General features: G+C 42.0%; 1 pseudogene; it reads left to right on the top strand.

The window, feature by feature from the left end:
* Window positions 1-2,865: 2,865 nt before the first annotated feature.
* Window positions 2,866-3,614, top strand: LOC101412431 (receptor-binding cancer antigen expressed on SiSo cells pseudogene; annotated as a pseudogene).
* The last annotated feature ends 19,432 nt before the right edge of the window (window positions 3,615-23,046 follow it).

The raw sequence follows: 23,046 nt of genomic DNA, 5'->3' as shown, positions 1-23,046 counted from the left end.
TGGGACAAAGATGTCCTAGAAATAACTGAGGGAAGATGTGGCAGCAAGCTCTCACACCAACCAAGAGAGACAGAGGAAGCTGGAGACAATCTTCAGGGAAAGTAGCATAGATAGCCTAGAGAATTCCCATTCGCTTCTGCCCATTTTGGTGGTTTCACCAGGTACTGATCAACAGGGTTGACTGCTCTGATCTCCAGTTTACAGATGCAGAAACTGATCCCCAGTGACTGCAAGAGGATTCCCACAAGGCTTGATCACAACAAAAGAATGTAAACTCCTCTGTGGGTGGATTTTAAAGACTCCCTTCCCTGATAAGGTCACTAAGGAAAACCCACCCCTGAACGCAACAGCAAATTTGATAAAATCCCGGCTCCTGTTTCCATGTTTACTCCCAGAGCCCCCGCATGGATCTTCCAGAACAAAGGGCTCCACCTCATCTCAGCAGAAAAAGAAAGATGCAAGTCATGACAGCTACATCGGTGTGGTCGTGGAGGATCTCCCTGCCTGAGCTCAGGAGCCAAAAGAAGCTCAGAATCCATCCAGACAGGGAAGGAGTAGAGTGTGTTTGGGTTATTATTGATGACTCAACTAGCTCACATAAACCCAGAGGCCTTCTTAATCTTTTTGGAAACAAAATCCCTGTGGAAACTAATATGGTTTCCTCTTCCTGCAAAACAGGCATTCAGCTAGGATGCTTTTACAGGTAAACTTCATGTGACTCTCCCGCACACTCTCACCAACAGGATTGATTTGACTGGTTGCAATCTGTACTGATTGCCATATGCTGGGCTTTTCTTGGAAGGAAGGAAGCCAACACCATGTGGTAATCTATGCAAATGGTCCTGTTCCACAAGGAAAAATGGCAGAAGGCATGTTGTTTGTGCCACTTAACTTTACAGTTTGTATCACTTAAGACAAGAGACTTGTACTGCACATGTGAGGGAAGACATCCCATGTGTGCCTGTGCTCCACTCATTTGTAAGTTAATGCACTCGTCATGTACTTTTAAAATTCTTCTCAAAGTCCATGGAGTACAAAGATGACTAAGTCTGGACATTATTCAGGTTAAAGATAAGAGACAAATAAACAAATAATAATAATATAGTCAAGGAGAAGTAATAATCCAGGTATGAGAAATATGTTGCCTTCTCAACAATTAATAATGTAATTTCTCTCTTGGGCTCCTTGACAGTTGGCCAAAGTTGAATCTCAACTACTATTCAGAGAGGCAATGAGGCTCAGGTCCCAGCAGAAGTGGACATGTTGTCTGTTGGCTCAGTGACTCGGGGAACAGCATCAGGCCTATATTTCCATTCTTTTATATTTAATACCAACAGCTTATGTGGTACATCTTCTTGGAAGCCTGCACAGACTGCCAGTGTCTGTGCTGACTGTTCACAGTATAGGTAGGCACTTGTGCTCTGGAACAAGCTCCATATTAGAATCAGTTTTACAGGTTATGATCTTGAGTGTGCCCAAAAGGAAAGTAAGATTATTAGTCTGTAACTCAGTTTAAGCCCCCAATCTTTCCAGTAGTGGAAAACTTGACCTTGCCAAACTGGAGTAACCAGGTAAGTTTGGATGGTTGGAGGAGGGGAATAGACAACTTGTGTGTCTCATTGTGGGGGAGGGCAGTGAGGCAATAGTGGCCACTCTAGGTCCTCTGTTGGCATTTGGGGAGGTGTGTGCATCACCCCAATATCCTAATATGCTGGTGGGCTCTATTTCCTGCTGGATTGTGAAGACATTTTCCTTTTCCCTCCACAAGGTCCTCTTGAGACAGCTTGCTGTCTCAAGGCCTATGTCCCTCCAGAACGTTCCCTCCTGTACCCTGAAGCATGAGGACATTGAAGGGTCCCCTGTCAAGCATACCCACTTCTGGTACTGCCCTCTGACACCCCTCTACCATGCTGGGGGTCTCCTCTTCCAGAAGGCTCTGAAACGCATACTAGGAAAGCTGGAGTTGGTCTTCTCTGCACTGGTATCCTACACACTTCTGTGAACTTGGAAAAGTCACCCTTACCCACCACCCTTGGGCTCTACTATGAAAAAGAATACAACATCCCTCTTCTTCTCCTGGGAATAGGACAAGTAGTTTTTATATCATGGGTTTTAAATACCTATCTAGCCACCCAACTGTTGAGCACTGACTATTTCTCTCTCTCAGCGTTCCATCTCTAACCATGTAAACCCTGTCCAGAGCAACGGATAGCTCTGACTATACTCTTAAAGGCTAACATTCAAGAAATCATGATGAATGGATTTATCTTCAAAATATCATCTCATTACTTTTGTTTATGTCTCAGTCTCCATTCTTGGACCATCAATTCCTCCAGGAAATGAGGTTTCCTTTCCTAAATCTGCATTTCTCCAGTTGACCATGACATTCTAAATGATTGATCCCATGGACCAACGGGTGCTTCTCAAACCCTCTCATACTCATTCATTCAGTCTTTTGTTTTGCGGAACATCTGCTATATATATCAGGCAATGTTCCACTCACTACAAATTAAGGAGAAAGGAGATGGAATCCTCCTTTACACCCATGTCACTCACACTCTAATGGGAGAGAGATACTGACAAAGTAACTACACAAATAGACATTAAAGTTTATTGGGATAAATAAATAGCAAGTCAGAGAACACTGCAGGTGGGGGATTGGTTTCCCAAGGATCGGGAGGTCATGGCAGCTGCATGGTGGAAACGGTAGCTGACACGGAGTGTGCGTCCTACTTTGAATTAACGGTGCTTGGATTGAACGAGTGGAGTGCAAGCTTGAGCTCAAGGAAGCAACCGTGGCCCATGGCAGCTTAGACCCTCTCTCTCCCAGGTAGGGAGGGGGAAGGGCAGGTCTTGATTGCGGCCATGGCCATCACTCATTTCTGGTTAAAGTTTGCACCTACCTAGCAACAGTATTCTCATTTCTAAAGAGGTTCATCTGCAGATCTAGCCGAGGATAGAAATTAAGTGGAGACCAAGTAAGTTTCCCAACTACAGTTGATTATTCATCAGTTCAAAGCAGACAGATGTTGAAGAAGGGACTTCTGGGATTGGAGGAGGGAATAGGAATGTGGCAACACAACAAAATGCTTTAGAACTGACTCTGTTAAGGACATGATACCAATATAAGAAAGGCTCAAAAAATTGTTGTTAAGAAAAGAGAACTATTAAATTTTGGGAGCAGAGGTTTCTCTCGTAGATGAGCAGCTATGCAAGATATGCCTTTTATTCATCAGTCTTCTGAATTAGGTGACTTAGATGCCTGGCAAGAAAATACCAATGCATGGGAGGAAGAAGAAGATGCAGCCTGGAAAACAGAAGAAGTTCTGAGGCATCAGAAAATAGCAGACAGAGGAAAGAGAGCAGCAGAACAGCAAAGAAAGAAAATGGAAAAGGAAGCTCAGCAGCTAATGCAGAAGGAACAAAACAAAATTGGTGTGACACTTTCATCACTAATGATCTTTAGACCTAGTGCCAGTAGGAGATTTCTGAGCTCCACAGCTAAGCAACATTCGTATGGATTTGAGAGTATTTTCAGAATACAAATGTGCTCCTTGATTTTAATATGTTCATCAGGCCATCTAGAACATGAAGATTCTCCCAAAGTACTTTGAACTTTTATGGTTGAAACTTAAAAAAACAAAAAAGATTTATTGCCCAATTTATTATTCAACATACTCCAAATATGAGACAGTTGATTATTGTAGAAAAATAATTTCAAATGGAATATACTAGTACCTCTTCAAGCTAGTTTCTAGCTAAATAAATGGGTGTAAATAATTTTATGGAGGAAAAGGACTCTGGTATTATGCTTTCCTTCAGTGTGCGCAATGATAAAATAAATAATTTTAAATATCCTTTTGCTTCCTTGATTACCTGGTCTAAATCAGACAAACTATAGGGCTTTAACTACCTTCTTTTTGTCAGAAGCTAGTATTTGCATACATATCCTCTAATTCGTAAAGGTGTTGTTTATATTTGGTATAACATTAAGCAATTTGTTGATTTTGGTTTTTGTAAAAGAAAATTATATTAAAAATGCAGTAATTTTATTATAAAGATTTTCTACATCTTTGTTTTCTTTTTGGTAGTGTTGCAATGTTATTATACATATTCTATCTTATATTGCATGTCTAAACACATGGCAGGTCACTTAAAATGTAAACTAATCCATCCGGTGCAGTAGTGCTCCAAAATGTATTCACTAAATGCAATGAATGTGCCACAATGATGAAAGAGGTTGATGTGGGGGGAGTGGAGGTGTGGTAGGGTGTGGGGTATGTGGGAACCTCTTATATTTTTTAATGTAATATTTTTTGTGATCTATGTATCTTTTTAAAAAAGGCAATTTAATAAATAATTTAATTTAATTTAAAAAAAGGAAATACAATTGATTTTTGTGAATGAACTTTGTATCAGGCATTTATTAGTTCCAGTAATTTTGATTGTAAAGTTCATGGCATTTTCTACATACACAACCATTTCATATGCAAATAAACAAATTTTATACCTTAAAAAAATGATAGATTTGTTTTACATTACAATAACATGTAGGTGTTTAAAACTAGATTCTAGTAGTATTTTTCCCTTTATTATATATTTTAAGCTGTAAGGTTTCTTTAATTATCTTAATTCTTCCTCTCCCTCCCAAAGTCATTAGTTTACAAATGCAGAAAGCCATCAAAGCTTTTAGATGATTTCAGTATCAATTTTATATATTTGCCATAATAAAGTCTATCTATGTTGTTGGCTAGATAACATTATTGATTTATTAAATTATAAAACAATAAAAAAAGAACCCTGAATTACAAATTGGAGGAAGTGCTATGAAGTAAAAGAACCCCAATAGGTAGTATGTGGCAGAGCTGAACCTTCTTTCTTTCTTTTCTTTTTTCTTTTTATTAAACTGTCTTTTTTTAAAGACACATAGATCACAAAAAAAATGTTATATTAAAAAATAGAAGGGGTTCTCACATACCCCACACCCCACCTCCCCACTCCTTCCACATCAATAACCTCTTTCATAATTGTGACACACTCATTACATTTGGTGAATACATTTTGGAACACTGCTGCACTGCTTAGATTATAGTTTACACAGTAGTTTACACTCTCCCCCAGCCCATTCAGAGGGTTATGGCAGGATATAAAATGTCCAACATCTATGCCTGAAATATCATTTAGGACAACTCCAAGTTCCAAAAATGTTCCCATATCTCATCTCCTCTTCCCTCTCCCTGCCCTCAGCAACTCTTGTGGCCATTGTCTCCACATCAGTGATACAATTTCTTCTAGAGTCACAATAGTTCTATAGTAGAATACCAGTAAGGTCACTCTAATCCATATTTTATTCCTCCATCCTGTAAACCCTGGGTTGGTGGTGTCCACTTCACCTCTACATTGAGGGGGGCTTAGATTCCACATGGTTGATGGATGTGATTCTCCTGCTTGGAGTTGTAGACTCTCTTGGTTCCCTGGTGTGGTGGTTGACCATCTTACCTCCCTATTAGCTGACCTGTGCAAGCCCAACAAACTGGAGAGTAGGAACTCTAACTATGCTGAAGCTTAGAGCTCAGCTGGCACATGGCCTGTTCAGAAATTGAAGTCTCCTGGGTATACACCAACTCCAACAGCAACCACAGGTACAGTAAAATTGACAGAAGAGGCATGTGTAGAAAGGTCACATCTGAGTCCAACTCTGTCACATTCAGGAACAAAAATTCCAAGGTAGGGTCCACTGACAAGGCACTGAACTCCAGAGACAACCACCATGATCTTAGAACCTGTATGTCTCCATAGCCCCCAGAATCACCAGTACCTGGGGTTGTAGCTACTTTGGCTGTCTCTGGAATCCTTCTAAAGCATGCATAACTGTGACCTCTCTGATGACCTCCCAACTCTTTTTTGAAGATTCTTAGCCATATAAACTCATTTGTCTTTACAACTTCCCCCTTTTATTCAAGGTCTTTTTCTAGTTGCATCACCAGTTAGTGATAGATAGTAATCCCTTTGCACAAGGGAGGCTCATCCCTGGGAGTCATGTCCCATGCTGGGGGGAAGGTAATGCATTTACTTGCTGAGTTTGGTTTAGAGAGTGGCCACATTTGAGCAACATGGAGACTCTCAGGTGGTAACTCTTAGGCACCCTGCAGGATCAGATGGCTCAAGGAACTGGGGGTAGGGTTGGGGGAACAGTTGAACATGGGAGATTGTCGGGTATGTGATTGAAACTATAATGTTGAGAAAACTCTTTAGAAAGTATTATAAGGAAGGATTTCCTGTTTAGGATGCTTAAGTGGGGGGTTTTTCTGGCACAGGGGAAGTCTTCTAGGGAGTGTGTGAGTGTTTGTCTTGTCATAGTGTGTTATGTCATTGGGTGGAGACCCATATAATGAGTGGGAAGGTGTACCCACATCCTGGGGAGGCCTGATGTTCTCAAACAGAGGGAATTGTGTCTCTCAAGTGAATGGGTTGCTCCCAATGGGGTAGAGCAGTCTAGTATCTCAAGCCCTCAGCATTGCTGCAAGTATCTGTGAATCTGGTCCTTCAAGCAGTAAAGATTGATTGTCACTGTGGACCCTGAGGGGAGGTGGAGAGAGGAATAGAATATATGGAAGCAGAGAAACTGGGGGTAATGGAAGTGTTCCACAAGATCGTGCAATGATGGATATAGGACATGTTAAACTATGCCAAAAATGTATAAAAGTCTATAGACTAAAATGTAAAACCATAACATAAAGCAGAAGGTAACTAAAAATTTAGAAAATTGTACCTTCTAAAATATAAACCATAATGTAAACCATTATGGAACCATGTTTGATAGCTATGTTTTAATATCTGTACATCAGTTGCAGCAAATATATCATGAACTTGTAAAAAGATCATTGCTGGTGAAGGGGGAAAAGGGTTTGAAGTTGGATATATGGGACTCCCCTATATTGTATATGTGACTTTACCATGATCTAAAACTTTTTTGAATACAAAATTAAAAATTAGAAAAAAAAGGGGAGGGGGGTGTATACACCAAGGAAGAAATGAAAAGAAATTGCCTTGCCACTGTACATACAGGGCAACACCTATTACAGCAATGAAAGGCAAAACTTCAAAAACAAAGTTTTATGATAGTTTTCATTTTTAATACCCTAATTCATTTTTACTTTATTTTAATTTCTCTAAATTAGTATGTATTCTATTTTTAATCTTTAAACTTATCACTACTATTTCATTTTCCTATTAATTGAATTTGGCAATATATTAGGCTTCATTTATGAGAAGTTTTGGACCACAGAGAGGTTCAACTACGACAGGAGAGGAACTCTGGTGTGGAGTACTATTGATGGGGACACATGGTTGGGAGGGAGTTCACCAGGGCATGTATTTACGGTACATAAAAATGTTCAGATATGTTGGGTATTTTCATAGTAGTTACAGTTACAAACTACAACTGAGGAAGTGCTGAGTTCCTAGCCAGGGGTGCTCTGTCACATTCCCCAGTGGAACAGGAATAATACCCCAAGTGCAACAGCAAAGACCAGTGAAGAAGGAAGGTCCAATGATGAGCCCTTGATACTGATGACTATGCTTATGAGCCTGTTTGCTTAGAATTTGAACTAGACCTTTCTTACTTTAAATTTTCATCCTTTGGAAAGTGTGATGACAACAGAACATACAGAACCTGGGGATGGGGTTGTGGAGAGAGCAGTGTGTCCTTGGCAGGGCTGGGCCCATCTCTGCCTATGTCCAAGTTGGAAACTGACCTGAGTGGACCCGAGACAACCAAGGTCCTCCCTCTGCCAAACTTCAGGTGCCTTAGGGCCCTTCTGCCTCTCTCAGTCTTTTGTGATCTCCTGGGATTTTCTAAGATGTCCCACCTCCTCCTTCATTCTATTAATATCTCCCTGGAGGGTGTTTTAGGGTCCTCCAGGTCCTCCAGCCTGGCCAGGATCCCCCAGCTCCCTGGGTGTGGTCGAGAGAAAAGAAGGAACAGGATGGGCCCGGAGGAAGGCAAGAGGTGCCCAGGCCTTCTGCTCCAGTTACTAGTGTGGGACCTCAGCTGGAGATGTGGAAAGAGGGACAGCACACCCACCCACCCACCCACACCCACACCCATGCACAGGCAGAACAAGATCTAACCCGAGCAAGGACAGCTGATGCAGGCTATTCCTTTAAGGGCTAGACTCACAACTCCTTTACAGGTGACCTAATGGAGGCACATAAAGTTAGGTGACTGTCTCCAGGTTACAGCACTACTCGCTAGCAGAGCCAGATTTCGATGCCAACTGTTTAGCTCAGAGCCCCAGCACTTGTTCTTTTTTTTTTTTAAGATTTATTTATTTTACTTCATTTATTTATACTGCCCCCCACCTTGTTGTTTGTACCCACTATCTGAGCTCACCAGGGGGCCCCAGGAATCAAACCTGGGGCCTCTCATATGGTAGATGGGAGCCCAATCACCTGAGCCACATCTGCCTCCCTGCTTGATCTTTTAATGCAGGCCCAAGGCCACACAGAATCAGTGGTGGGACCAGGACTAGAACCCAGGCCCCTTTCCCCTCTACAGGGAGAAGGCCAGGGCCCAGCAAGCCCCTCAATGAGGGCTCGGTCAGGCAGGGTGGCATCCTCTCTGTCCCCTGCCCCAGGACTTCATGGCAAAGGAAAGAGGAGGAAGAGGGAGAGGGCTTCCTTATGGCTGCTCACTTTCCACTATCTTGAGTGTCTGTTTCCTTACAGTGCAACACTCCACAGCACTTTACAGTTTATAAAGGACTTTCATATCTCTCTTGACCAGCCAAGCCCTCAGGGCAACCCTGTGAGGAGTGTGTGTATGTGTGGGGGAATACTGTAATTCCAATTCACAGGTGGACATGCCATCTCGGAGTGGGAGAGTGTTTTGCCCACGTGATTGAACCTGGAGCCAGATCTCGTGAGTCCAAATTGTGCCTGTGGCCTGCCTGCTTGGATCCCGACAGGCTCCCAAAATAACCTCGGAAGTTGATTCAGCCTCACATGAGATTAAAACAACAAAAAATAAACCTACCTTCCAAGAGAATCTAACATCAGCCTCCAAAGGGAATTGCTGGTGGGATGCAATGCATTGATTTTGTCCTTGAGAGCAGCAAGTTTGTATTGTTTATTTTGAGTCTTTGGTCCCAGAACAATTCCTGGCATATCACAGATACTTTGTAGATATTTCTTGCATGAAATATTGATATGTTTAATCTCATATATAAGCAACAAATAAGACTATGATTTATGACTTGAATATAAAATCACATCTACAAGTACACAAGATGAGGAAAAAGATATTTATCAGTTTTTCAATTAATATTTGTTTGCTTTTTGTGCATTCACTTTCTCAGGTGCAGGAACTTACATGAAAGCAGTTAAGTAGTAGCACATACTGGTAACTCTCAAAACTTTGGATGAAGACCTAGACTCTAGAAATTCATATCCATTCATTTAATTTTTTCTAATTCTTGTTAAAAACCTTAACTGAAATATTAGAAGCACTAGACTACATCTTAGGAAAACATAATTTTCCAATATAGACCCAAGAAGAAATAGAAAATGAAATAGTCCTAAAACTCCTAAATAAATTAATTAGAAGTAAAAACCTTTCCATAAGGAAAACATCGTGCCCAGGTAGTTTTACAGTAACTTTCAAGGAACAAATGTGTTTTAGCCAGGGTTCCTGTAGCAGTTTCATATATGGATGAATTCCAAAAAGAAATATTGGATTATGTTTGTAAACTGATCTTTTCCTCTGGGCATAATAGATTATATTGGATTTATAGGTTTTCTTGATTAAGTAGAGCATTGAGTCCCCAATCTTTGGCAGGTGGGTATTCACAGATAAAAGGCATGACAAAGGACAGAGTCTGGGGTTTTTGATGTTGGAGTTTTGATGTTGGAGTTTGATACTGAAGCCCTAGGCTGGAACCCCAGGAAGTAAGCTCACAGAGGAAAGAGAAGCAAGCCCCAGCAAGAGAGGAACACTGGACCCAGAGAGAAGCAAGACCTTGGAAAGGAGGAACCCAGGAAGCCTGATCCCTCGCAGACGTCGGCAGCCATCTTGCTCGAACATGTGAAAATAGACTTTGGTGAGGGAAGTAACTTAAGCTTTATGGCCTGATATCTGTAAGCTCCTACCCCAAATAAATACCCTTTACAAAAACCAACCAATTTCTGGTATTTTGCATCAGCACCCCTTTGGCTGACTAATACCGCCTGCTTGATCCAAGCCAGTCAGAAGCAGGACTAGGGAGGGAGGCTTCTACATGTCACCCTCACCCGTGAGTACTGCACAATGCACCGCCCCTGGCTGTACATGGGGTTGGTGCCTGATTCTTCCCATCAGAAAGAAATATCTCCTCCTCAGAGAGGCCTTCCCTGACCCTGGGCAGATGGCTTGCTCTCTTAGCCATATGTACGTTTCCTCCTTGGCGCTTAGGCAACATGTTAGTATTGGATTCATTTGGTTGTTTGTCCATCTCCCCACCAGGATGTGGGCACCAGGAGCGCAGGAACCACATCTGTCCAGCAGGACTTCCACAAGTAGCAGTTGACTAAATCCAAATTCTGGAAGGCTATGGAACACACGTGTGATTCTCTGGGTGGCTCCAGTCTCCTGTCCCAGAACCTGCTGCATCTGAGATTGGCTGGATCTTGGCACATCTTCTCCCACAAGGAATTTCCCTTTTCCCTGCAGAAGAGTGGGTGGTCCTGTTGTCCCCAAGGTTTCACGTCTCTGCAGGAACTGGCAACTTCTCTCCTATGGATTCAGCACCCATCCCTCAGAACAGCCTAATAGCAGGGGAAGAGTTTGGAGCACTCCAAAAGAGAATGCCAGGCTTGAATCGATATGACCCTCCCTTGACAAAAGCCACAGAGAGGCCTGTGCTCCCATAATCCCCCTCCTGGGAGTGCCACCTTGGGAACAATTCTAAAGGAGCAGAACACTGCTGGGCTACATGCACAAAGTGGCGGGAACTTCTCAAAGTACCTGAAGGGCTCAGAGTATTGAGTACACAAGTAACTACGAGGTCGGTATTGTCAGGGTCCCTGTCATACAGATGAGGTAACAGAGGCCCAGAGAGATGAAGGAAGCTGCGATGGCCCCCACGACTGGTCTGTGCTGGAGCCGTGACTCAGACCCGGGGCAAGTGCCCTGGACCACACTCCCATCTGCAAAAATGTGCTCCCTGTGGCAGTATCTGCTGCCTCCTTGCTCCACTCACTTTCAAATGTGTTCAAAATACTCCTGAACCAAAATCCATGCACCTTTTGATTCCTTTACTTCCACCTATCCTGTCCCTCTTTAGGACTCCTTTCCCTTCCCCAGGTAAATCTCTAGCCCTGCACTGGCCTATCCAGTAGTTGCTGGCCACACATGGCCTCTGAACACTTGAATGTGGCTTCCCTGGGTGGAGAGATGCTCTAAGGAGTTAAATGCACACTGGATCTGGAAGACTTGGTATGAAAAAGAACGTAAGCAATTTCATTGTTAATTCACATATTGATAGCATGATGGAAATAATACCATTTTGGAGATACTGAGTTAATAATAGATATGGATTACAATTAATTTCACCTCTTGCTTTATGCTTTTTTAAATATGGCTACAAGAAAATTTAAAATTACATATGTGGCTTGCATCCCATTTCCATTGGACTCCATTCACTGTACTGCAGAGTCTCCCGCTAGCTCAGGACATCATTGTAATCTGCATAAAAAGGTCCAGGTTCAAGAAGTTTGACCCAGTGTCCCTGTATGGCAGGGGAGGGGTACTGTGTGGCCGGACACAAGATTATCCTGCACAAACTAGAGGGGAGCATGCTGGGCCAAGACTTGAAACATTCCTGGTGCCAAGTCTTTTCTTTAACCCTGAAACCCTGATATGATCCAGCAGGGAAAGAAAAAGTTTTCTGGGTACAGGTTTGGGGGGGAAAGGGAAGCACTGTGTATTAGAGAAGCCTCTCTCCTTTATGAGTGAGAAAATGGACTTAACACAAATGGACTTAAATAGAAAAGGGCATCATCTGCCTCAATTGGCCTCTTTCTTGCTCTGCGTTGGCTTCATTCTCTGGCTGATTTCCACCCTGGTAATGCAAGGCAGTCAGGAACAACTCCCAGCTCACATCCTCACAGGTTAGTTTTCCAAAAAATCAAAAGAACATGTCTTTGCTCAATTGTTCCAGCAAAAATGACAAGTCTGGGCTTTACTAGTCTAAATTGGACACATGCCCATCCCTTAGCCAGGTGCTTCCACTCCAATGGACCAGGCTTGGCTCAAAGGCACATTCCAGAAGCAGGATAACCCAAAGGAAAACACACGGCCTGAGAACGGGGGAGGGGTGGTTCCCCTCACAGGTGTCACCACACACAGCCTCCCCCTTACTGCCACTTCAATGGTCTGAACCTACTGCCTAGATCGTACGCTTGCCCCCACCTCACACAGGGGAAAGACAAGTGGTGTCAGGTTATTTCAAGTTGCAAAGAACAGAAATATGCTTCAGAGACCACTGGTAAAGGAAGTTTATTCCCAGGACACTGGGAAATGTGAAAAGACTCAGAGAGCAACGGCATTGGGAAGGATGCCCTTGACTTCTAGTAACAAGCAAATAATAGGGGCCAGAGCAGGAAGAAGGACAATTAATTATCTTCCATAATCGGGGGAGGGGGAATGGGAGGGCCAGGGCTGGTGCAATGGTGGCATGGAAGACAAAGCTCCTTTCATCTTTCAATTCTGCCAGTGTCAGAATATCCCCACCTATTTTTGTCACATTTTCACAGAAAAATGTGGAAATGTAGAAGGGAAGGTGTGGGGAGGGTAAAAGGAGTTCTCTCCTCACATACTTCTCTGTTATCATGGAGGAAAGTACTTCTCAGAGACCCCCTGGAAAATCCCCCCTTCTAATTGGTTAGAAGGGGGTCACATGTCTAGCCCTAGACCAATCACAGCTAAGGGGGAATGGGGCTGCCATGTTTGACTTTGACCACTGAAAATTCACACCTTTGCCTGGACACCTTGCCAAGAAAATGAAATGGGGGTTCTGTGGGGTAGAAAGAAGAAGAATGACCATTGAGGAAGCCACAAGTGATGACCTCTACATCATCTGAGTAGCCATGCGACCATCACCCCAATGAGGCATCACCCTGAACAGGAGAGCAACCCTGGCAAGCTGCCCCCCCCCTTTCACTGCATCTCTCTGTGTCTCACATGTCAAAGTTCCCAGGAAAGAGGCTAGTCACCCTCCAATTCAGCAACATTATAGGCCTCTGATCTCCCATAGCATGAAGGTCAAAATAATTCTAATATATTCCTGAAAAGGTGCTTGTCAAGATTAACTAAGAAAACGACCAGTGCTTACCCAGTGACTGTCGCAAATTAAGCACTCAACAAAGGCTCCCTGGTATTATTATCATCATCAAAAACATCATTGTCACTTTCATGACTACTTTTGGACCAAGTAGTGAGTTCTGTTTGTTGTGGTGAAAAAGTATAGGAAATAGATAACACTGACAGTTGCCCAACATGGTAAATGTAAGTAATTCCATTGAATTTTATACTTAAAAATGGTTAAGATTGTAAACAGTGTGTTACGTATTTTTTACCACAATAAGAAATTTAAAAATCAGGAACAAAACAGTGGAACCAGCAAGAATAATAGAGCATAATATAAGAACAAGGAAGAAGTCAAAGGAGTAGGAAACAGTATTCATCAAATGCAATGAATGTGTCACACTGATGAAACAGGTTGTTGATGTGGGTGGAGTTGGGGTGGGGTGGAGAGCGGGGTACATGGGAACCTCGTATTTTTTATGGTAATATTTTGTGTCATCTATGTGTCTTGTAAAAAAAAATAAAACTTTTGCTAAAAAATAGAAAAACTAAAGAAAAAAAATAGTATGAAACAAAATTTCAGATACATTCGTGTAATACTAAGAAAAATATTTGGTCATTTGTGGGATCTGAGAGAAATGGTAGCTATTTCCAGCAGTTAAAAAATAATTATAGGAGGTCATCAGAGGGGTAGCACTTATGCATGCCTCAGCAGGATCCCAGAGACAGCCAAAGTAGATACAAGCCCAGGTACTGGTTCTCCTGAGGGCTACAGAGACACACAGGTTCTATGGTCATGGCAGATGGCTCTGGAATTCAGTGCCATGTCAGCTGGCCGACTTTGGAGTTTGTCTTCCTTAGTGTGATGGAGTTGGACTCAGGTGTGATCTTTCTTCACATGCCTCCTCTGTCACTTTTACTGAACCTGTGGTTGGCGCTGGGGTTTGTGTATACTCAAGAGACCTGAATCTCTGGACTGTCCATGTGACAGCCTGGCTCTGAGCCTCAGCAGACTTGTAACTCCTCTGCTCAGGTTTATTGGACTTAGTCCAACCAGTTAACAGGGAGGTAAAGAAGGTCAACCACCAACCAGGGAGCCAAGAGTGCCTACAGCTGCAAGTGGGAGAATTGCATCCATCCTTCCCCAGCAATGATCTTTTTACATGTTCATATTGTATTTGCTGCAGCTGATGTACAGATATTGAAACAATAGCTTTCAAACATGGTTCCATTTGAGTTTACATTATGGTTTATATTTTTTACTACAATTTTCTAAATTTTTAGTTATCTTATGTTTTACATTGTGGTTTGCATTTTAGCCTACAGACTTTCATACATTTTTGGTGTAATTTAACATGTCCTATATCCATCACTGCATGATTTTGTGGAATATTTCCATTGCCCCACAGTTACACTGATTCCATCTATTCAATATCTCTTTCCCCCTCTCTCATGACCCACGGTGACAAACAATCTTTGTTACTTGAAGGACCATATTCAGAGATACTTGCAACAATGTTGAGGGCTTGACATGCTCAACTGTCCTAACCCATTGGGGCCCATCAATTCTCTCAAGAGATACAATTCCCTCTGTTTGAGAACATTAGTCCTCCCCAGGATATGGGTATACCTTCATTCTCATCATATGGGTCTCCAACCTATGATAAAACCCACTATGATAAAATGAGCACTCACACACTCCCTAGAAGCTTGCCCAGTGTCAGATGCCCCCCCCCTTAAGCATCTGAAACAGGTAAACTTCCTTAATATATTTCCTAGAGAGCTTTTTATACATTATAATTTCAACCACACACCTGACAATCTCCTATGTTCAAATGTTCCCCCCACCCTTCCCCCAATTTCTTGGGCTATCTGACCCATCCTCCCATCCCTAGCCTCCCTCAAGGCCACAAAGCCCCACCCAAGGTTATCCCTATGCCCCCATCTTATCCCTTCCCCGTACAATTAATTACCTCCAGCTTATCAAAAATTTCACCCATGTAGTTGTCAGCTCACAACCTTCTACTACCCCCCAACTTCCTTTAAACCTATCATACAGGCTCTAGCTCTCTGATAGAGCTTGGTTTACTTAATTCATATCAGAGAATTCATGTAGTATTTGTCCTTCAGTGCCTGGCTTGCATTCCTCAGCATAAGGTCCACAAGATTCATCCATGTTATCCCATGTGTTTGTATTGTATTCTTTCTTATAGCTGGGTAGTATTCCATTGTATGTATGTACCACACTTTATTTACCCATTAATCTGTTGATGGGCATTTGGGTTGATTCCATCTTTTGACAATAGTGAATACTGCTGCTATGAACATTGGTGTGCATATATCAGTTTGTGTCCTTGTTTTTAGTTCTACTGGGTATATACCCAGCAGTGGAATTGCTGGGTCAGATAACAAATCTGTAGATAGTTTTTTTTCAGAAACTGCCAAACTGTCCTCCAGAATGGCTGGATCCTTCTGCGTTCCCACCAGCAGTACATGAGTGTTCCCATTCCTCCACATCCCCTTCAGTACTTATAGATTTCTGTTTTTTCCATAGCTGCCAGTCTTATAGGAGTAAGATGGTATCGCATTGTTGTTTTGATATGCATTTCCCTAACAACTAGTGATTTTGAGCATCATTTGAGGTGATTTTTAGCCATTCATATATCTTCTTTGGAGAAGTGTCTTCAAATTTTTTCCATTTTTAGATGGGTTGTTTTTCTTTTCTTTTTGAGATATAGGAGTTCTTTATATATGCAGGATATTAGTCTCCTATCAGATATATGGTTACCAAATATTTTCTTCCATTTGTGTAGGCTCTCTTTTCACTTTCTTGACAAACTTCTTTGAGGTGCAGAAGGCTTTAATTTTGAGGAAGTCCCATTTATCTTTTGTTCTTTTGCTGATTATGCATTTGGTGTGAAGTTCATGAAGCCATTTCCTATTACAAGGTCCTATAGATGCTTCCCTACATGGCTTTCCAAGGTCTTCATGGTCTTGGGTCTTATATTTAGGTCTTTGATCCATTTTGAGTTGATTTTTGTATAAGGTGTGAGTTGGTAATCCTCTTTCATTCTTTTTCATATGGATATCCAGTTTTCCAGGCACCATTTGTTCAAGAGGCCATTCTCTCCCACTTGAGAGGGTTTGGTGGCCTTGTTAAGTAGCATATGGCTGTATATATGAGGATCTATATTGGAACTCGTAATTCGGTTCCATTGGTCAGTATGTCTCTCCTTGTGCCAATATCATGCTGTTTTCACTACTGTAGCTTTACAAAGTATGTTTTGAAGTCAGGTAGTGTGATTCCTCCAATTTCATTTTTCTTTTTCAATATGTCTTTGGCTCTTCAGGTCCTCTTTCCTTTCCAAATAAATTTCATAGCTAGTTTCTCTAGTTCATTAAAGAATGCTGTGTTGGTTTTTATTAGGACTGCATTGAATCTGTAAATCAGTTTTGGTAGGATAGACAGCTTAATAATATTTAGTCTTCCAATCCATGAACAGGGAACATCCTTCCATTTATTTAGGTCTTCTTTGATTTCCTTGAACAGTGTTGTGTAGTTTTCTGTGTATAAGTCCTTTATATCTTTAATTTTATCTTTATATATATATCTTTAGTTAAATTTATTCCTAGGTATTATTTTTTATTTACTATTGTAAATGGTATTTGTTTTTTGATTTCCTCCTCAGATTGTTCATTATTGGTGTACAGAAATGCTACAGATTTTTGTGCATTGATCTTGTAACCTGTGACATTATTGAACTCATTTTTAAGTTCTAGAAGATATGGTGTAGACTTCTCCAGGATTTCTATGTGTAGGATCATGTCATCTGCAAATAGTGAAATTTTGACTTCTTTTCCAATTTGGATGACTCTTATGTCTGGTTCTTTCCTCAGTGTGCGAGCAAGTACTTCTAACACAATGGTCAATAGAATGGGTGATACTGGGCATCTTTGTCTTGTTCCTGATCTTAGAGGGAACAATTTTAGGATTTCACCATTGTAAACGATGTTACCTGTGGCTTTTTCATATATACTCTTTATCATGTCCAGAAAGTTTCCTTCTATTCTGATCTTTTGCAGTGTTTTTATCAAGAAAGGGTGCTGTATTTTGTCAAATGCTATTTCTGCATTTTTTTCCTTCAATCTGTATTACATTAATTGATTTTCTTATGTTGAACCATCCGTGCATACCAGGAATGAATCCCACTTGGACGTCGTTACTGTGTTGTTGTGTTGTTGAATACAATGAGCAAGTATTTTTTGAGGATTTTCATATCTAGCTTCATTAGAGAGATTGGTCTGCAATTTTCCTTTCTTGTGGTGTCTTTGTTTGGCTTTGGTAGTAGAAAAATGTTGCCATCATAGAATGAGTTAAACAATGTTCCTTCTGTTTTGATTTTCTGGAAGAGTTTAAGCAAGATTGGTATTAGTTCTTTCCAGAATGTTTGGTAGAATTCACCTGTCTGGTCCAGGGCTGTTCTTAGTTGGGAGGTTTATAATGACTGATTCTATCTCTTTACTTGATTTTGGTTTGTTGAGATCATCAATTTCTTCTTTCATCAATGTAGGCTCCTTATGTGTTTCTAGGAAATTGTCCATTTCCTCTAAATTGTCCTTCTTTCGGCATCTAGTTTTTCAAAGTATCCTCTTACAGTAGTCTCTACTTCTGTGGGGTCAATAGTTATATCTCCTTTCTCATGTCTTATTTTGCATATTTGTATCTTCTTTCTTTTTTCTGTGTTATTCTAGCTAAATGTCTATCAATGTTATTGATTTTCTCAAAGAACCAGCTCTTGGTTTTCTTTATTTTTCAAGTGCTTTCTTATTTTCTATTTCACTTATTTCTTTCTCTGATCTTTGTCATTTCTTTCTTATTTCTTCCTTTTGGTTTAATGTAGGTGGTTTTTGTTTTGTTTTTTTTTTTACTAATTCCTCCAAGTGTGCAGTTAGGTCTTTTATTTTAGCTCTTCTTTTTTGATGTATGAATTTGTGGCTATAAATTTCCCTCTCAGTACATCTTTGCTGCATCCCATAAGTTTTGATATGTTGTGTTATTATTTTCATTAGTTTCAAGGTAGTTATTAATTTCCTTTGGGATTTCCTCCTTGACCCACTGTTACTCTAAGAGTGTGTTGTTTGACTTCCATATCTTGTTGCCAAATCTGGGTCTCTGGCCCTTGCAGATTTCTAGCTTCATTTCACTGTGGTCACAGAAATTATTTTTTTTTATTTCAATCTTTCTGAATTCATTGAGACTTTGTCTGTGGCCTAGAATGTGGTCTATCTTGGAGAATGATCCATGTGCACTTGAGAAGAAAGTATATCCTGCAGTACTTGGGTGTAATGTTCTGTATATGTTTATTAGGCCCAGCTCCTCTTATATATTGTTCAAAGTCTTTGTTTCTTTGTTTATTCTCTTTTGAGATGTTCTGTCCAAAGTTGATAGTGTTGTATTAAAGTTCCCCACTAAAATTGTAGAGGCATCTATTTCTTCACTTAGTTTTTCCAGTGTTTGCCTCACATTTTGGAGGCTCCCTTGTTAGGAGCATAAATGTTTATGATTTTTCTTTCTTCTTTTCACTAATGTGTAGTGTCTATCTTTGTCTCTCACAATTGTTTTGCATTTAAGTCTATTTTGTCTGATATTAATATAGCTACTCCTGCCCTTTTTTGTTATTGTTTGCCCTAAGATTGTTTTCCAGCCATGCACTTTGAACCTCCTTGAATCCCTGGGTCTATAATGTGTTTTTTTGCAGACAGCATATAGATGGATCATATTTACTTATGCAATATTCCAGTCTGAATCTCTTAACAGGTGAGTTTAATCCATTGACATTCAGTGCTATTACTTTCAAGGAATTACTTTTATTAGCTATATTTTCTTTGGATTTGTGTTTGTCATATTTTGTTTGATTTTTTTTCCTGTTTTCATCTTTTTAGTTGCTCTTACATTCTCCTCCAACTCTGTCTCTCTTGTTTTTTATCTTTTTCCTGAAGAACTCCCTTTAGTATTTCCTGAACGGCAGGATTCTTGTTGGCATACTCTCTTAGTTACTGTTTATCTGTGAATATTTTAACTCTCCATCATTTTTGAATGCTAACTTTGCTGGATAGAGTATTCTTGGTTGGAAATTTTTTCCTTTTAGTATCTTGACTATGTCATACTACTGCCCTCTTGCTTCCATCATTTCACATGAGAAATCAGCACTTAATCTTATGTAGCTTCCTTTGTATGTGATGGTTCTCTTTTTTCTTGCTGCTTTTAGTATTTTTTCTTTGTCTTGAGCATTGGATAATTTGACAAGTGTCTTGTCTTGGGATAGGCCTGTTGGGATTTATGCTATTTGGGGTGTGTTGTGCCTCCTGCACATGTACATCCATCTCCCTCAATAGGTTTGGGAGGTTTTCTGCCGTTATTTCCTCTGGTACCCCTTCTGTCCCCTTTCTCTTCTCTTCTCCTTCTGGGATGCTTATAATGTGTATGTTTGTGCATTTTGCTTTGTCATTCAGGTCCCTAAGTCCCTGCTGATTTTTTTTTCTATCCTTTTTTTCAACCAGTTCTACTATTCGATTTCAGATGTACTGTCTTCCACATCACTAATTCTCTCCTCTGCTTCTTCTAATCTCTTGTTATTTGCTGAGAGTGTATTTTTGATTTCTTGATTTGTGCTGTTCATCACCATCATATCCATTATCTTTTTGTGTATGATTGCAATTTCTTCTGTATTCTCCCCAGAGTTTACTTCATATTCTTAATCTCTTTCATAACTTCATCAAATTGGTCCCTAATATATGTTTTGAGAGCTTTAATTACTTGTTCGATATTCTGCTCCTCTTCCTGGTTTTTAGTTTGTTCATTGGATTGAGGCATGTTTTCCTATTTATTGGTTTGGTTTGTAGTTCTTTGTTGCTGTCTGGTCATCATTTATCTTGACGGGTTTAATCAGTTGCTTAGCTTCTTTGTCTAGTGTCATGGTTTCTTTAGGTGTTGTTTTTGTTAAGGTGCATGTTAAGTCCTCTCTTTGTCACTTTGTTCTTCTTATTCTAGTTCCCTATTGTTGTCTAAGTTCCCTTGAAGTAATATATTAGGGCCAGAGAAAGCAAAAGGGGTAAGAATAGAAGAAGTATAATAGTAATATTAATAGTAAATATTAACAGAAAAACCATGTGAGATCTAGGAGAATGGATTTTTTTCAAACTTTAAAATGTGGTCTTCCTCGTAAGTAAATATGAAAACAAGGGCAGAAATGCTTCTTAATGTGTAAGTCTTTTATATAATTTTGATTTTTAAATGTGGGAATGTATTGTATATAATAAAGAAAATATAATTTAGGGGAGAGAAAATCACTCCATTAGACATGGATCTCATGTAAGCTATGTAGAGTTATGACAGTAAAAAAGTGGAGTACCTATAAACTGAATATGGGGAGGAATATAGTATGAATTAAAAGGCCAGTGTGATCAGGACAGAGGGTAAGAGAAAAGAAAGGACAATAGTAAAAAGAGTGAATAAAAGCTAGAAAACAGAATAGAGTTATTAGAAATATAAAGTCAGAAAATTTGGGGGCTAAGAAAAAAGAGGGGGAATAGAAGAGAAACAATAGAAGAAAGAGGATAGAAAGATGTAAAGGAAAGGGGATAGTATTGGTAGCCAAAATCAGTACACACAGAAAAAAGGAAATCAAAGTTGAGGAAACACAGCAAATAAGAAACACTGCTTGCAGCCCCTAATATAAAAAAAGAAAAAAGGAGGAGAAAAGAAAAGGGGGTAAGCAATCAAGAAAAAGTAAAGAAAAGAAAAAAGAGCTGTGGGGGAATAAAGAGGAAGGGAAAACAAGAAAACAAACCAATAAAAAAGACCAAACAAGGCCTCAAGCAAGGAATCCTCTTTGCAATTGAATAAACTGCTTAGGAGTCTGACCTTCTCGATTTCTCCCTCTCTCACTTTCCTCTTTCCAAGGATCAGCAGGAAGGTTGGGTGAGGGCTTCCATCGGAGATTCAAATGTGACCCTGGTGAACCAACTCACCACAGAAAATAATGACCCTTGGTTTCTTGAGAGAGAGCACACACACCTTGCCAGGAACCCTAAATATGCTAATTTTGGGCAAATTGGGTTCTCTAAGCAGATTTGCCTCTCTTCTCTTCCTTGGCTGTCCCCAAGCCAGCTGGTATCCTCCTCTAAGCACACAAAAAAGGGGAAGGACCAGAAAATTGAACCTGCACTCCTCAGGCCCCTCTGCACCCCCTACCAAAACCCTCCCACTCCTGGAGTTAGTATGAGACCTGAGAGCTATGGGAATGCTGAAGGTTGGGGAGTGCTGGGCTTGGGAACAGAGGTCCAGGAGAATGTGTGCGGTCACCCCTCGGGCTGAAGTGTGGTTTGCTGGCCTGGCGGGGGAGCAGCCGCGGCAGGCCAAGCCGCTGCCCCCATAATAGGGTGGCTGGTCGGACTCACTGCCACCCCTGAAGGAAGCTCGGCATGGGCGCAGAGTGCCCTCGGGTCTCCCCTTCTCGGCAGCCATGCTTCCGCGGCCGCCCCTCCTCTTGGATGGTGCCACCCGATGCCTGTGGGGCAGCACCCTTCTTCTTCTTTCTCCCTGCGCAGGCGCAGGGCGGAAAATTCCAGTCTGCCCTTTTCCCCTCCCCCGACAGCAGCAACAGCCAGGCGTGGGCGGAAAAATCCAGCCCGCCCTTTTCCCCTCCCCCAACAGCAGCAACAGCCAGGTGTGGGGCGGAAAAATCCAGCCCGCCCTTTTCCCTTCCCCTGACAGCAGCAACAGCCAGGCGTGGGTGGAAAAATCCAGCCCGCCCTTTTCCCTTCCCCCGACAGCAGCAACAGCCAGGCGTGGGCGGGAAACTCAAGTCTGCCCTCCACCCCAGCAACAGCAGCCACCAATCCCTAAACCCTGCCCCTTCCCCCAGCAACAGCGACAGCCAATCCCTAACCACCACCCCTCCCCCGCCCAGTACCGCCCACTGACCTTTCGCCGGCAACCAATCAGAACAGGGCGTGGCTTCGACCAATCAGCCTTCCCCAGCCCCTATAAAACTGTTGCCTCTCCCTCAGTAAAGTGGACTTGCGTGTTTACCTTGTCTCCACGGTAGTTCTTCTGCCGTGCGCCCTCCAGTCCTGAGAGCCCCCGACAAGGGCCTGGCCTCCCTTGTCCCCAGTTCGTCGCTTGCTTCTCTGGGCGACCCCTTTGTCGCCTGCTTCTCCGGGCGACCCCTTCGTCGCCGGCTTCGCCGGGCGAACCCGTCAGCCGAACCGCGCAACCCCTTGTGAGACCGATCCCTCGTCTGCTGCCAGACCGATCCCTCGTCCCAGGTGGGACCGACCCCTCGTCCCAAGCGGGACCGACCCCTCGTCCAGAGCTGGACCGACCCCTCGTCCGCAGCCAGACCCCACCTCTACCGACCGAGCAAGCCGCCGCAGTTGGCGCCCAACGTGGGGCCAGGCAACTCCACCACAGCCTCACTCCATAACCTGGCAGCCCTACCCCCTCCTCTCTTCTCACCTTGGGACTTCTCTCGTGCAACATTGCTGCTACCTGAGCCTTGGCTACCTCATACGATCCACGGCGGTCTGGGAGAATCGCTGGATGGCTTTCTCCTTCCATGTCGGGGGCTTATACCGACCCGCTATGATTAAGAGGAGCCTTGGATTTCTCGGGAGCACGCGCTTGCACGTCTGAAGTAATC

The sequence above is a fragment of the Dasypus novemcinctus genome, chromosome 23 (assembly GCF_030445035.2).
Source record: "Dasypus novemcinctus isolate mDasNov1 chromosome 23, mDasNov1.1.hap2, whole genome shotgun sequence".
NCBI lineage: Eukaryota > Metazoa > Chordata > Mammalia > Cingulata > Dasypodidae > Dasypus > Dasypus novemcinctus.
This window is presented reverse-complemented; position numbering and strand designations above follow the sequence as displayed.